This window comes from Rhea americana, unplaced genomic scaffold, assembly GCF_003343005.1.
Source record: "Rhea americana isolate MKP2758 unplaced genomic scaffold, rheAme1 scaffold_37, whole genome shotgun sequence".
NCBI classification, from domain to species: Eukaryota; Metazoa; Chordata; class Aves; order Rheiformes; family Rheidae; genus Rhea; species Rhea americana.
Window position 1 is genome coordinate 5,387,730 of NW_028186501.1, and position 15,254 is coordinate 5,402,983.

Below are 15,254 nucleotides of genomic sequence, written 5' to 3' on the forward strand. Positions count from 1 at the left end.
TGCAGGTGTTATATTGTATAACTGAGCTCATAAGCTTACCAAGCTGCATTCTAAAAGAAGGCAAGTTCACCCTCATATTTACGTTATTTTAAACTGACAACATCTGCTAAGAGCACTCTAGAAAATAGAGCAAGCCTTTCTCAATTATATGCTTGACAGACTGATGCTGACTAAATACAGTCACTGATAATCATCTCTAGTTGCACTTACTTCATAAACACAGGAAYAATTTCAGTTGCGTGTAATGTGGAGGATCCAAAAACAAATAGTCATTGCACTTAAACAACGTTGAACTTACGAAGTAAAACTTAATTGCTGCCTAAAAGTCTGTTTTTAAAGTAACAGAAGACAGTAGAGGAAAAGTTAATACAGGATAATCTTTATTKGAACTTCTGTCCGAGTAAGATATTTAGTAACTATTTATAATAAGAACCTGAACATATACAATTTGGAAAGTTTATTCTTTGTTACRAATGCAGAATTCATTATACATATTCACACAATTGTAAAAGCCATCTGTACAGAGACCATTTTTAAAGATCTAGTRTTCACTTTTGTTACAGATGAAAGCTCCAGAAAGCACGTTTTTGGAGGTCTCAAACTAATGCACTGTCCATTACAGTTTAAACTAGAAATAAATGATGCCRTACTAATTAATATCATTTTTACATATTAAAAGAATCTGTAAGTAATACTGTTAATAATGCCTTCATTTTTAAAGCAGTTGTTCACCCCCMAAAATGAGTAAATGGAACACTTTTCATGGTACATACATGCTTAAAAACTGCAAAGAGTTTGCAAATAAAGATGTTAAGTACATTTTTTGTATTTATATATATATATATAAATATATATATATACACACACAAAGATACATATTTATATTTTTAAAGGTGATACACTTTACAGAAATTTAGGTCAGCTTTGTATAAAATGCCATGTAAATACATTCAAACAAACAGCTTTTTGCAAGATATGCAAACTGTGCACACACACATGCGAGTAGCCCTTACTCTTACAGTCTTACTGTAGTGATGAAACCACTTACATAAATAAGGGACACTTGCATAACATGRTAGAGGATCAAGCCTCATCAGCATAACTTCAAACAAATAAGGACAGATAATGCACATATTGCATGTATTTTCCTAAACTGTATAAGTAAGTCAGATTTTCAAATACCAGCAGTTACAATTTTTCAAAACATGTAACCTCAAAAATTGCAACTAAATGCTAGAATGCATGCCAGTTCTAAAAGACTCGTATATCCAAAGTAAATGAATACAACAGAGTAGGTGGCTTTGCTTCAGGTTTGATTATCAGCTTTAACTGTTATTTTGTGTTGAACCATTTTAGTGAATACTTTTTTTTTTTTTTTTTTTTTTTTTTTTTTTTTGTAAGATGCCACAAATAATTTATGTTAGGAAATTTTCTCTAACACTTCACGCCATCTGTGAAGCTAGCCAGCAAACACCAGAACTCCAACTCTGTTTCTAACTAATGCCATTTTACCTCTTCTGTCTGATTTGGAAATTCAGTGGGTAATGTGGGTGCTTACTGCTTTGCAAAACTAGKTCCCTTTTTTTATTATTCAATCGCAGAAAAGCAGATTTGATATGCACCTGCTTCATATAACCGTGTAAAATACCTTTCAAAAGTTAAGCATACAATTCAGTGTTTAACAGCATAGAAAAAAGCAGCAAGCACTATTAGTGTCATTTACTGAGAAATATATTTCAGATACATGAGGCATCTCCATTTTAACCTTSTATTTCATTAATACCTGCATTATATAAGAAACCACACACAGACTTGCACAAAAACAGCCAACTGTTGCATTAAACTTAGCAGTGATGAGGGAACTTCTACCAGAACTCAGTGGACAGAGACTGATTGTTGTCCTAAGACATAAGGAAACCACAAACGCCAGTGCACTTCTTAGTGTGCTCCTTTGCCAATAATGCTACCTGTTGTGCATTCAAAACTCATATATTTCCTRTCTTTCCTGTAGTTTTCCCCCAGGGTCTCGACAGTAGTATAGAGTCCTACAAGCTATTAAGTCATTCTGCCATTCGTTTTTGAGAGACAGGTTTTCAGCGCTTATYTAGCTGCACATCATACAATAGTTGGACATTCCTTTTGTTAGGCCATCTAATGATACACAAATTCRTAGGAAAGTCACAATATTTCAATTGGGAACATGAAAATTCTAGCAGATGTCACTTTTAGTTTACAAATGTAAACAAATGTGAGCAACAGATTCCCCAGAATGGAGCTATGAAGTATTTCAAACTGTACACTACTATTTGGCCAGGGACACCATTAAAAGGCCAGAGACTCCCAATAAATAACAGGGAGACTGGAGCAGAGTGACCAGATGTTACTCTTTCCCTTATTTGCTATAACTTTTCTTTTTAATCACTGTTGCAAAAGATGTCAAGAAATGTTTATTCTTACATAAATGCAGTTCTGTAAAGTTGCCAAGGTCAGCACCTCCAAAGGCAGCATGCCACATTGATTGCCTTGCAAGCTCAAGTGTCTTAGGCCTCTCAAAATGTATCAGAATATTTCATCTCTCACTTGGAAAATCTCCCAGGTTCAACTACTGGAAGCTTAGCTGTGCTATGAAGCACACTAGCAAATACCAAGTAAAACTCACTGTGTGCTTCAAATGAGCACACAAATAAACTAGTATTGAGGTTTTACTTTGTGCTTWGATAGTGAAGACAGTGGGACTAACTCTGCTTTCAGCTATAATAATGTAAATTGGAAACAAACTCACTCATCAGAATTGGACCAGATACATACAGTATTTGTCTAAGATAAGTGGTTTTGGAACACTTTAAGTGTTCTTAAACATTTTAATCATTTGTTATTACTAGTATCTTTGTGCCTCTTCATACAAATCTGTTGCGTGTAAAGAAAATAATTTGAAACTTCCTCTCTACAATTTCAGAGTGGAAACTTGACTTATAACCAACTACAGAGAGGTTTTATTTAACACTAAATTTATTGTCTGGGTAACAACTAGACTACGCAAAAGAAATGAGACTATTATGGCATTGCCCATGACAGAAATACAAAACTTAGGAGGGAACAAGTTAAGAGTTTCTATTTACGCACACCCRCTCTACAAAGACCTACGCAAAATGCAAAAGAAGCACCCTCACTGTGCGTCCTGTCTATTAGGGGACAGTATCAGGAGGAAAAGTTTCTGTTCCCTCCTGGCATAAAATTTGTTTCTATATATAAAAGATATCCTGTAGAGGGCAGCATTAAGTAAGTATTGAARGGCCATGAAACCTAAGCCATAGACTATCTTACACAAAGTACTGAATTTACAAGCTAATGGGACACAGTTATATTGACTGAGGATGAYTATCTGTCATTATAGTAAAACTGGCAGTTTCAAGCATCACAGGACTTTAATTTAGCTATGTATTACAAAAGGGTGAAGGCTCTTTAGTTCTAGCCCGAGAGTCTAGTAGATGGGGCTGATAGTGCCACATTCACAAAAATTCACAGATCTGCTCTGAGCTGYGGGCTGGCCAGACAATAAACACTGAAGACGGAAATCCTTGCTGGTGTAAACTGGTTTAGCGCTATTGTAGTCAATATAGTTGTGCACAGTTTCAGCAGGTGAAGCSTGACACTGATTTTCCACTTTGGGGGAGAAGACTAAAGTAACCAAACTAGAAAACAGGCTTTGTAGCATGAAAGCTTTGGCCATAATGAACATTCRGTTTCACATATAATCAATGATTATAACAATCTTTAAAATCATGGGTAATAACCTGTGTCGTTCTCCACAGAATACACTTAATAAATATTGTACCTTGGATAGCATTCAGCCACTCCAGTTCATCATTGCACAGGATGGCTTGAACTGCWGAAACCTCACATGCATTTCACTGGTTTGCTTAATTGCACATGCTAAAATTTATGAAATAACAAAACATAAAAGCTCATTTAAATATTTCATCTTTTTGTTTCCTAAAAAAAGAAAGACACACCAGAAAGTCTCTGCATTTTATCATTCAAAGAAGCATTCATATTTTTAAATACACAGGAGAAAAATCCCTATGGAAATAAATTCATCATCATATACACAAAGTGTATACAAGAAAGAAGACTCTCCCTTATGAAACTAAAGCATGTGGCAATATCTCTTAAAAAAATAAAGTAAAATAACTGCAATCCCAATGCATTAAGGCTTGAAAGTGTTTTTAAGTCTGGAGACAGGCTGGGTTTTCCCTGCCACCTGCTTCATAACCCGGAGAAATGTTCCTGAACTAASTAGCCAAGCGTGCAGTTAGATGAGCTGCAAAACTCATCTGCCCCTCAAACAGGCCAAAACATAGTGTTCACTCTCTGGCGAGTGCCTTATCTGGGGCATCCGATGTGCTGTTGGCACTAAACTGGAGTTACAAACAAGGGAGATATTTGGCCTTATTTACTTTTCCCCAAAATATATTCCCAGCAGAAACCCCAGAGAGCTTTCTGCGTTCTTGGACTAGTGCAGCATCGCTCCTCCCAGAGCACTTTGTGCTAGTCCAGCCTGGAGGAACAGCGAGAGCTTTCCCTGGCAGCCCGCAGCAAAGGGTGCTGCAGCAACAGCCCTGCCTTTGCACAGCTGAAGCAAAGCAGTCGTTCRGCTCCCAGGGCAGGCACCGGGCCAGGCTGACATGAAAACCCAGGCATGCAGCAAGCGGTTCTAGCTAGTTGTAAACTAGATCTGCTGGGTGTTGGGGCAAGGCAGCTCTGCCTGCAGAGCTTTGCAGGCCAAAATCTTTGTAGGGGTTTTGGTCAGTTCTGGCACCCTTAGGACTCAACTTAGGAACTTTGCTACGCTATCTCAAAGGATGTTGGTAATAACTGCAAAGTTGCTTGTTGGCTATGATTTTAAATAGACCAAGTCGATTTTTAAGCAAGCTACTTGCTCCTAGAAAGCAGACAGACATAGTTATCTGAGCCTAAGGGAAATCACCATGCTTTTATAGTCAGTTAAATTAGACCACTGAATTTTCTTCTGTTTCATAAACAAGAAAAGAAATATATATGTGAATTTGGCTGGGATTTCTCCAAGACCAGTAAGTTCAGTGTTTTAACACAAATCTTTGTTTATTGATGAACTCATGAAGCTAACATGAAATATTTCAGTGAGCAACATAAATCAGTTGCTTGGTCTCAGAATGACCTGTATTTCATAAGCACTAGCAGCTTCCTTATCAATCATCTTTACTGCTACTGACATCTAGTGGTAGCATTTAGCTGTATTTCTGAATTGCTGTAAAAGAAATTTATATTCTCTCAAGTTGGAAGAATAGAGAGGGATTTTCTGTGGAGGAAAAAAACAAAAACAAAACACTGTGCTTCATAAGAGGCTAGGTTACCTGCTGAGTTTTGAGTAAGGCAGCTAGTACTACCAGTAAGTAAAATTTATCTTCATGAGCTATTTGCAAATTCAAAGTGCTCAAAAAGACCAAATAAACATTTTCATATGGAAGGAGAAAATAATCAACTCATCTGATGTGAATTTGCTGAGGAAAGTAAATAGTTTTAACTCTTCCCAATGAGATTATGACTGTCCCGAAACAATTTATCATTTAACAATGATATCTGTGTTTGGAAAGCACACAGAATCTAAACAGATTTTCTCTTAGACCAAATACTATCAGTATGAAATGAACAGGTACTCTGATACAGTTTGTCAGTCTAACTAACTGATAAATAAGGATATTGCATTCAGAATCTACAGACCAAGCGTTCCAAGTTATGCCCAGAAAAGATCTTCACTGCAGATCACAGCTGCAGTCCCCTCAATAGCCTGGCTTAGGGCTCTGTACCTCACCTGGAGTTCTCCTTTGCACAGGTTTCAATTGCTTTAGTGCCGAAAGGATTTGGTAGACCAGACCTACGACTAGCAGATCCTTGAAGATCTGCTAGTTAGGTTTGTCATGGTTGAAGTGGCAGTAGTTGCCATATACTGCAAGATCCATTTCTGCCACCGTTTCTAAAGAAAATGGAAGTGGCAGAAAGCCAGAGAAACTACTGCACACCAGCTGCTGATTTGTTCACGTGCAGTAACTGAGACATCCAGAATGTACTCAACTCGCTGCTTTGTATGCGCTGGACTCACCATACTCAGGATGCAAAATTAACCTATGCAGAGGGCACCTGGCCAGGATTTTTTTTTTTACAGATTATTACTAAAGATTTGGCAGCTAGCACGTTAGCACTGACAGGTATGGATGGATACCAGCCACAAAGTCCTAGTGCTGGGACGATGATTCTAGCCTTCCTCCTYGATTGGCATGAAAACCCCTTGAGTGGTTAGGCTGTGCCTTAGGCATGGGGAAGAAAATCCCCGGTTAGGAGGGTCGATCAATTTAAGAAGAGATGTCTTCATTATGAGCAGATGTCTTGGGTTCTGTGGCATCAGCGGCTCTGTGTTGGGAGGGGGAAGGCTGCCATGCAGAGCTGTTAGAGCAATAGGTAAAGCACTATTCTGGTATTCTGTATCAATGTTTTGCAGGCCTGGCAAGTGGTCACAGTTGATGCCTACAAGCACTGGATATTCCACACAAGTTGAAGACGGAATACTGACTTGTTTACCTGAAGATAATAGGACTTCGGGGTATTTCCTCAGAGAAAATATAAATTTTAATATAATTTCATAAGCTTCGGAGGTTAGCTTGTCTTGTAGCTTCAGTGATATCAAAATTCTTCAAGTAGGAGCTAGATAGAAAGCTGTTTAGTTTTTGCCATCATATGTAAAACAAGACTTTTCTATCTGCATTGTAGATTGTTTGTGGACACTTCCAGATTCTTGTGCTTTTCCGCAGTCATTCTGGGGACTGACCTCTCATTGATATCAACAGAAGTTCCATGAAAGGACGAGTGCAGGATATTGAGTGTAGAGGCCCACAGTGTGGTTTGGAGTAGTGTATTGCTTTAGTTTGGAGATGACTGGGGGAGATGGGAAGATCAACTGTATACTAAGGGAACAATTACAGATCTTCTTCCCAGTGACATCAATGAGAGATTTGCCTTCAACCTTCCACAGAAGAAGAATTTAGCTTTAATTTGGGACAGTAAAGGGGTTTTCCAAAAGCACTAAAGCCAGTGGGAGCTTGTTTTCCAGCTGCTCCTTTTGCCTTTAAAAAACCCCCACACCAAAAGCGATAGCTAACATCATGAAATGGAAGTAAATAAAATGCATTTTCCTTGCTGTTTGAGTTACATAATTCTTGTTTCTTGATTTGTTAGTTGATCTGCACAGATTTAATCTATATGGTGACCAAGAATAGGATCAACAACTGTCAATAACTGGTAAAAATGCAAAGTATAGCCACAAAGCGAGCAATGTGTACATACAGAACCTAAGCAGCTGACAAAAACAGGTAGCAAAAGTTCACTGCCTATAGCTCTGAGTCTTTTATGTCCACCTCTACTGTGCTAGATGTCCATTTCAGGATTTATCAGCAAACACTCCCCAGGTTAAGTTCAAGGACAGCTAGGACACAGTCACTGATAAACATTCACAAACATCAGTCAGACTTCACCCCATCTCCTTGTAGCACTGAGCACGTTGCTTCTGTTCTACAGAATACCAGAGCGAGAATTAACKTAGCACTAGGTCAGTTTGTACAGGGCATATTGCCCTTGGATCGCATCCCTCCCTCCAATCCTCGGTCGCCAGTTGCSCTCAAGAGGTGCAGCAGAACAAGGACCTAATGGAGGTTCAGATCTACTCAGCATACAAAAAATAACTCCTTTTCTCCTTCTTTAAGTTCAAGGCTACAAAGAGCTCTTCCACATTGTTTGGTKTGATGTCATGGATGGGCTGTTAATTCCACCTCAGACTCCTATACTGAGCCTAGCAACTTGTATTTGGCCAAAACATTTCCTCCAGACATGATCTGTCAAATCAAAAAGCCATTAAAGGGAACAGGGATCCAATCACTGGTCTGGTTGTCATTAATTAGCCTCACTATTAACAATCCATGGCTTACTTTATGGTTGCGTAGCTTCAGCTTCCAGCCAATGGATGGATCTTTGTACATATTTCTCTGTTCAGTGTAAGAACTTGTTATATAAACTATCTCCTCCCTGCAAAGGAATCCAATTGCTTCCTGATCTTCATTTTAAGCTGAACAGACCCCTGTAAAGAATTTTCTTCCTCCCTGAAATATTTTTTATGGCTCTTTTACTACACAATCTGTAATTTTTTAACATCTTCAAAAATGTTAACAGTGGAATAGTTTGCAAATTTTTTATTGGTCTCATTAATGCCATATGCAGAGATAGATACTGTAATCTTCCTTTTATTCATTACTCTGCTCTGCATGGGATGTGCTGGAGATCAGACAATTTAAAGAAAGAGACCAAAAAGAGGGAAAGAGGCACGTGCAGACAGTTACCCAGWTTACAATTAAACCACGTAAACCAAGAAAATCAAATACAAAGGAAGCCCACAAGCCAGGAGAATTAAATACTCCAAACTCCCAGGTTTTGAGAACCTCAGTAGCAAGCAACATTATTTGCTCTGTTGCCTAAGACAAGACTTCAGCAGAGCCCTTCCTATCCTGCAGCTCTCTTCACTGACAGTATTGCTAGATTTTATGTCTTGAAATACTGCAGTCGAGGTTTTCTAAGGAATTTGAGTTCTGCAGTAACAGAGCGTTTGCAAATCTTCAGCCAAAGAACCCATAACTGGATGCAGAGGTGTTTCCTCTTGAGATAAAAGTTTCTGTTGATAGTAGCTGAAATATCCACAGGTAGTCAAGATTGTTGCTTTTAACCGTAGGATTGCTATTTCCATCACAGCAACAGAAGGTAGCAATGAATGGAGCTTGGCTTTGTTTCCTCTGCAAACTGAAAGTCCTTTTCTTTGGCCAGATAGTATATGGCAAGTTCTTTCCTTTCTAGGGCTGCATCCTTTTTTTCTTTTTAGTTTTCAGCCAGTTTTTTTCATCCTTTYAATGTGCACGTGCAACAGAAAAACAGAGTTGAGAGCCTACTTAGGATAGGAATCTTCCCTCCTTCATGCTATAAAGCATGCTAGGCAACACACAGTCTCAGGCCTGTTAGTTCACACAGCAGCATCAGCAGTGAATACTCTTCATTCCCAGCTACTGTTATAGGTACCTTGATCAAATCCAGATGTTATCATGCATATCTTATGGGTTTGGGAGCCTTACAATATTTTCAAAGTCTATAAATGACAGAATCCAGTATAAAAAAGGTCAATATATTACTGTTGAAGAGTTTTTGTTCCTTTTTTATACAAAAATTAGAAAGATCAAAATATATCACATATTTACACACTGTGCTTCATGCTTAGAGATCACTGCAAAAGAACACAAATAACAAATATTTTAATCAGAGAACTGCTCCATTRCAGTTACTAATTTTCTTGTTAATATTGTAAGGATTGATATTCATTTTTTTTTCTTAACATTAAAAATACATCTAAATGACTTTCCAAAGAGTTAAAAACCTTTTACATGTTAAGGGCATGCTTACATTCTAACTGAGGGTTTGCAACCAGTTAGTAACGCTGCTTGCTATTAACTTGAATTACGTCCACGTACCATATGTTTGAAACCGGGTTAGTAATTCCATTCTGCTCCAGTGGCCTGACCTTGTTGGAGAAGGAGATTACGGCACCCACCCTCTTAAAAGCTAGGATCAAAAGCTCATCTTAGGGGGGAGACCTGTCTAATCGCTCTCGCAGGAGCAATCTTTTGCACTGGACGGCCCTGCATTAACCACTGGCCGTGCTGGGGCGTAGGGCGAGACATTTCCAAGTATCCGACCACCCGTACCCAGATCTGCCGACTGAAACGCTGAAGCAGTGTAGTGGTTGTGGAGGCATAATTACCGTGGCAGGAGAGTCTGTGTGGAAACGAGTGCTTTGTAACTCTGACAAAAAAGGGTGATGGACTGTGAAGTCTCAGCTATAAGATACAGTGTGAACTGCTGTTGCACAAGCCTGACTTGCAGAACTGTGGAGTCTTTGCATGACTRGTTCCTAAACCACTTGGGCCAAAATAAAGGCCCAGGCTGCACTAGCCTGAAAAAGAGATTGTTACTGACACTATTAACAAGAATGATTTTTCATGGTTAGCAAGTTTTTTGGGGTGTTTTTTCCACTTCTTGGGCAGAAACCAGTCTACAACTGTGGGGAACAAGATAACCAAAGCAGATGGACTCCTGTTCTTGCAAGGCATGACACTCAGATGATACCATCTATTGCTTAACAGAAACAGAGCAGTACAAACAGTTACCGTGCAGCCAAAATTGCTCTGCCTACTCAAGGATATATAGTTGTTATACCATACCTTTTGCCAACATCCTGCTACTGGCAGTCCATCTGGTCCCTGCAAAAGTGAGTTTACAAATTTAATTTCTGTTGACAGTGACTTAAATGTCACAACGATGAAAGACTTGGCAGCAMAATTCAAGACAATTACCATGCAAAACCCATGTACTTTGTCTACATAGAAAGAAAAAACACGCAGGCARTGTAGTCTGTGTGTCAAGCATAATGCAAAATTGAATACAGCCCAGGGTGAAAAAAATAACCATACTCTTTCTTTCTTTAAACAAAAAAGAAAATGTAAACAAATACAAAAATTTGGACCCACAGTTCATTAATTTCACAATCTGCTTTAAAAGACAGTGATTTTTGCAATCAGAAAAATACATGGAAAACATGATGTGGCAATGTACCTTTTGTTAGTATGTGCATTTTAGATTGCGGGGGGATTAAAATTCTTTTTTCTTTTAATGATATCTCGGTTGTGTTAAATTCAAGTCTGCAGTGCTTAATTTCTTTGAGAAATCTTGAGTTGCTGAACTGATTGGAATAGGATGAATTGTGGACTATGCAAAGGGAGTAAGCATGGAGGGAAATACTTGTCTTTTTTCTGATGGAGATACAAGAAAACATAGCCAAAATTGCTTATCTAGCAGGAGGAAACCAGTGAAATGGAAGGAAACGCTTAGAAGAGGAATGGACTATGTATGACCAACTCTGTCATTCAAGATAACTTTAGAAGAAACAGCTGACTTGCCTTGCCTTTTCTGATGTGGGATTTTTTTTAAGGCTCTTGGATCTCTGATTGCACGAATCTCTGCATGTACAGAAGAGCTACCGAGAGCACGTGGGCACTGCCCCTTCCCTCAGAGCCAACTCCAGATTAACTAGGGCTTGGAAGTCACACGGATGCGTATGCAGYGGAGATAACTGCTAGTGCAAATACAGGTCAAAAATGCATTTTCTACAATTTTTACTGTAAATGTCAGTCATCACATTTTTTGTATTCTGTATTGATTTTGTATGTAAAATAGCCTCTGCCCAATAAAACAGATGCAGTGAAGTAAGGTTACCCTCTCTAGCTACTCAGTGTACCACGTCAAGCAATTTTTACATACTTTCCTATAGCATAAACAGTAGCTAGGTATCATACAACTTTTTTCTGCTGACACCCATCAATATTTTGTTCTGTATCTATTAATAAAAAAAAAGTCCAACCTGTACATTTATCATAGTTGTCTGGGGGTAAAGGGCAAGGGGAGGGGGAACACACAGGGTAGTTGTTTGACCCAGGAAGATCCTGATGTGCTGGTAGAGCACATCCTAACCCACTGGTGGTCACAGCGATGATTTCTGCCCTGGGCCTTCTCTCCCTTCCGTGCTCTCAAGATACCCGTCTTGGCAGTCACAAAACCGCACACATTTTTATCACGTTTCACTCAATTGATTCCAAAGTGACCTGCCAGCTTAAAACAYGCTTTGCAAACTGTGTATGAGGCTCATGCTATAAACTCATGGAGTGAAGGCAGTCACCGAGAGCACAGCAAACGGCCGACGCACGGTAGGGCGCACAACGAAGACACTCCCCCACAGCATGCAACTAACCCGTATGCATGGGAGCATGGAGATACAAAAAGTGCTTTATTAACTAGTCCCGTTGTACTTCTATAGAGAAGAAATCTACTGCTATTTACTGTGCCTTCAGTATAGGTAGGTATTGTGCATTCTGTGTAGTTAAGATGGGAAATACTTGGCAAACAGGACATCTGGGGAGAAAATACGAAGAGTCAAAGAGGGCCTTCTGCTAGTAATTGGCTTCTTTGACACATATGAAAGCAATTTAACTCTCTGAAAGAGAAACAGCTTACTGCCCTTTTGTTTCTCTGAAGACGACTGCAAGTCATCTAACATGCAGCATTTTCTGCGCTTCAACAAAAAAGGAAAATAAAACAATGACCTCTTCTGGCTAGTCACGCAGAGCCCTCGCGGAGAACAGAGTCCGAGCCTTTTAGAATAATCTTTGGACTTGAACCTGAGCACGTGCAGAACTATATGCCACCACAGTAAATGCTCTTTTAATACCCAGAGCGTCAGCAAACCTCTCCGGCYGCCGCTCCGTAGAGCTGTGGCTCTCGTGGCCGTTTGGCGGGGGAACCTGCCTGGCAGGGCTGTGGGAAGGGCAGGCAAGAGAGCATCCGAAATAGATTGCAGGTGGCAACTCAGCCAAGAACTAACTTTTAGCATCTATTCTGAACGACCAAGCAGTCGCCATGTCATCTCCCATTGCTTGCATTCGGTATCTAAAGTCGTTTTTAACCTGGGAAGAAGGCACAACACGCTGGCACTCGGAGCAGGAGGCCGAAGTAAAACATCTTGTTTGCGCTCTGCTGATTTATGTTCCTTTCTCTCCCTAGAGGGATTCACTCCTTGGGAAAGGGCTTTGCAGCAGCAGAAACGGACACACAAACCATGCAAGAAAAGAAAAAAAAAGCAGACAAGATACCAAAGAGCAGGGCACGCTCACCCCATCCAGGCCCGGTAAACCTGGCTCCCCTTTGTTGCCTTTAATATTACGATCTCCCTGTTTGAAAAAATAACTGCTTGTTGAGAATCGAAAAGGACACRGGAGTTACTTGAACAGACATCAGTGTTAGAGCAGAAAAGAGGAGAACAGGTTCAAAACGTGACACATCCATTTCTGATGACACGGCAAGTCAACAGAATTATTTTACGGCTGGGAATCCACAGACACCACCAAGYCTGTCATCTGGGAAATCCCTTGTATGCACAAACCAGAGATTCACATTTATAACAGTGCAGTTAAAGAGAGGGTTAACTCAGGCAGCACGTAGAGAGAGAAAAGGTGATCTATTGCGAACAAAGTAATTGCAGCTCACGTGCACTCTCTAAGCAAAGTAAGGTATACTGACGAAGGGAGATGCTTGCTAGTATAACGGAAAAGCTAGTATAATCCCTATTCCTTGGACTCACAAACATCAAGGAGGCTTTTCTGGGAAGGAAAGAGAGCTTTTGGGCTGTTTTTGTACAGGTGCTCCATGCTGGTGGCCCAGCACCTGCTGGAGAGAGGCCAGATCTGCGGTACCAGGTGCCACCTCAGCCAGGGGAACGGAGTCTCTTCGCCGAGGCTCCYGTTTCGGCAGCCTCGGGGATGCCAGCTCGGACATCGTGTCGACGTATCTTGGCGGCGGTAGGAGCCGCGCGGCTACCAACCCTGCCCGGCTTCCCCGCACGGCAGAGCCAGACTCGTCCCCTATTCGACTTCCATCGGGGACGACGGGATAGAGCTGCCCTTGTTTTCAAATTGCCTCCCAGCCGCTGCATCGAATTACTGCCCGACTCCAAACGCACCGCAAACCCAAGCAGGCGGCTGTCGGCGGGGCTCGCGCTCTGCCGAGGAGCCTCACTGACGCCCCTCGTTCCCGACGACAACAACAAGGTCTTTACACAAAGACGCCTTATTTTTACTGCTGTGGCTTGTTCCCATCTGGCCAACGTGGAGCCACTACAGTGAGCTGTGAACTTCCAGCAGTGCGGATAAAACAAATCATTAAGAAAAGTGAGAAAACAATAACCATCTGCTCTGATTTACTGCAAAATAAAGAACTATCCAACGCTGCCTCCCTTTTCCCGGGCTGCAAAGCTAGGATCCCTTCCAGTCGCTGCCGTGCAAGCTTAAGAGGAAAGAAAGAAAAGACTTACCACTGGACAAGGCTGATCCAGCCCAGGAGGGCCTGGTTCCCCTTTCTGCCCTTTAGCTCCTTTTCTCCCTGGTATTCCTCTCTCACCCTGTTGCCCCAACAGAAAAACCATGTCAAGGACAGAAGGGGCGAGAGGCAGGAAAAGGACAACTCGGTTTTAACTGGCACAGCAATTGCGAGTTCCTGCCCCACACCTAGTTCAAACGAGGGAGATCTGCACTAATGTAACCTCAACCATGGAATTACATGAATGTGCAAATCTTCAGTTAAAGCTGGGTGGGAAAATTTTGATAGATYATATTAATTTTATAACAGAATGCCTTCGTGGTTGGTTCCTGCTGGAAGGCATGCTGGTGCCCGCCGGTAGGCGGTTTTGGGCAGCTCTGCCCTCCCCACAAAGCTTCTCGGCATGGCCGTATCCCCTCCTGACCCTCCTGCTCTGCTCTGCTTTATTTAAGGATCCCTGTAACAAACCCCCTGACTCGGATGTGTTTTTGAGGTCTGCGAAACCAAAGTCTAGCATATTTTCCCCAAGCAGGAGGTGCGAGGCCACAGTATTTGCAGGCTGCAGAGGTGAAGGCTTGCAAACCCGCTCCCAAGGCCACGGGAACCGGTGGCTTCACAGCACGTCCTGCCTCGTACTGGGGCCACGCAAATCCCAGCACAGCCGGAAGAGCAGCCAGTCTGCCCCCCTCGCACCCCTTCCCTGCTGCCCCCAACCAGCACCGGTACCGCCACAACCCACTCACCTTCTCCCCTCTTTCACTTCTTTCTCCTTTCTCTCCTCTTAGACCTGGGAAGCCCTGTCATAGCAATTTTTACGCAAAAGGGGGGAAAGAGCTTTGTAAGTTGACTTTGTAAAGACCCCAGCATCTCAGCTCCACACAGTCRACCCCAAGCAATCAACCCGGCCTCCTGTGGTGAGGAACACTGGCTTCCTCGTTGACTTTACATCTCAGCAATTTCTTGGGAAAGCTTGTGCTTTGTGTGTAACATTTTATCCCACAGAAATTTTCATTTTATTGAGTCCTGTACAAATATTCTCACTAAAAAGAAACTCTGCCAGCACCTTAGCTGAGAAATAATACATGGTGTGGTAGAGTTACAGCTGGCTTGAATTACGCTATATCCTACTGTTCCACAGGGCACCTGTTTAACTACAAATAGTATACACAGTATTAGCTATATATTTTCATGAGAATAGCAATCAA

The 15,254-nt window shown here is 41.2% G+C and overlaps 1 protein-coding gene across 2 annotated transcripts in view; it reads left to right on the top strand.

The window, feature by feature from the left end:
* HNRNPAB (heterogeneous nuclear ribonucleoprotein A/B) overlaps window positions 1–11,391 on the top strand; it is a 31,146-nt gene extending 19,755 nt beyond the window's left edge. Inside the window, exon 9 of one of the 2 annotated variants that reach the window (XM_085312852.1) lies at window positions 6,536–11,391. The gene's annotated coding sequence lies outside the window, so the exon portion shown is untranslated. The remainder of the gene's footprint in view (window positions 1–6,535) is intronic. The other variant, XM_085312855.1, reaches the window with a different exon arrangement.
* Window positions 11,392–15,254: the final 3,863 nt, after the last annotated feature.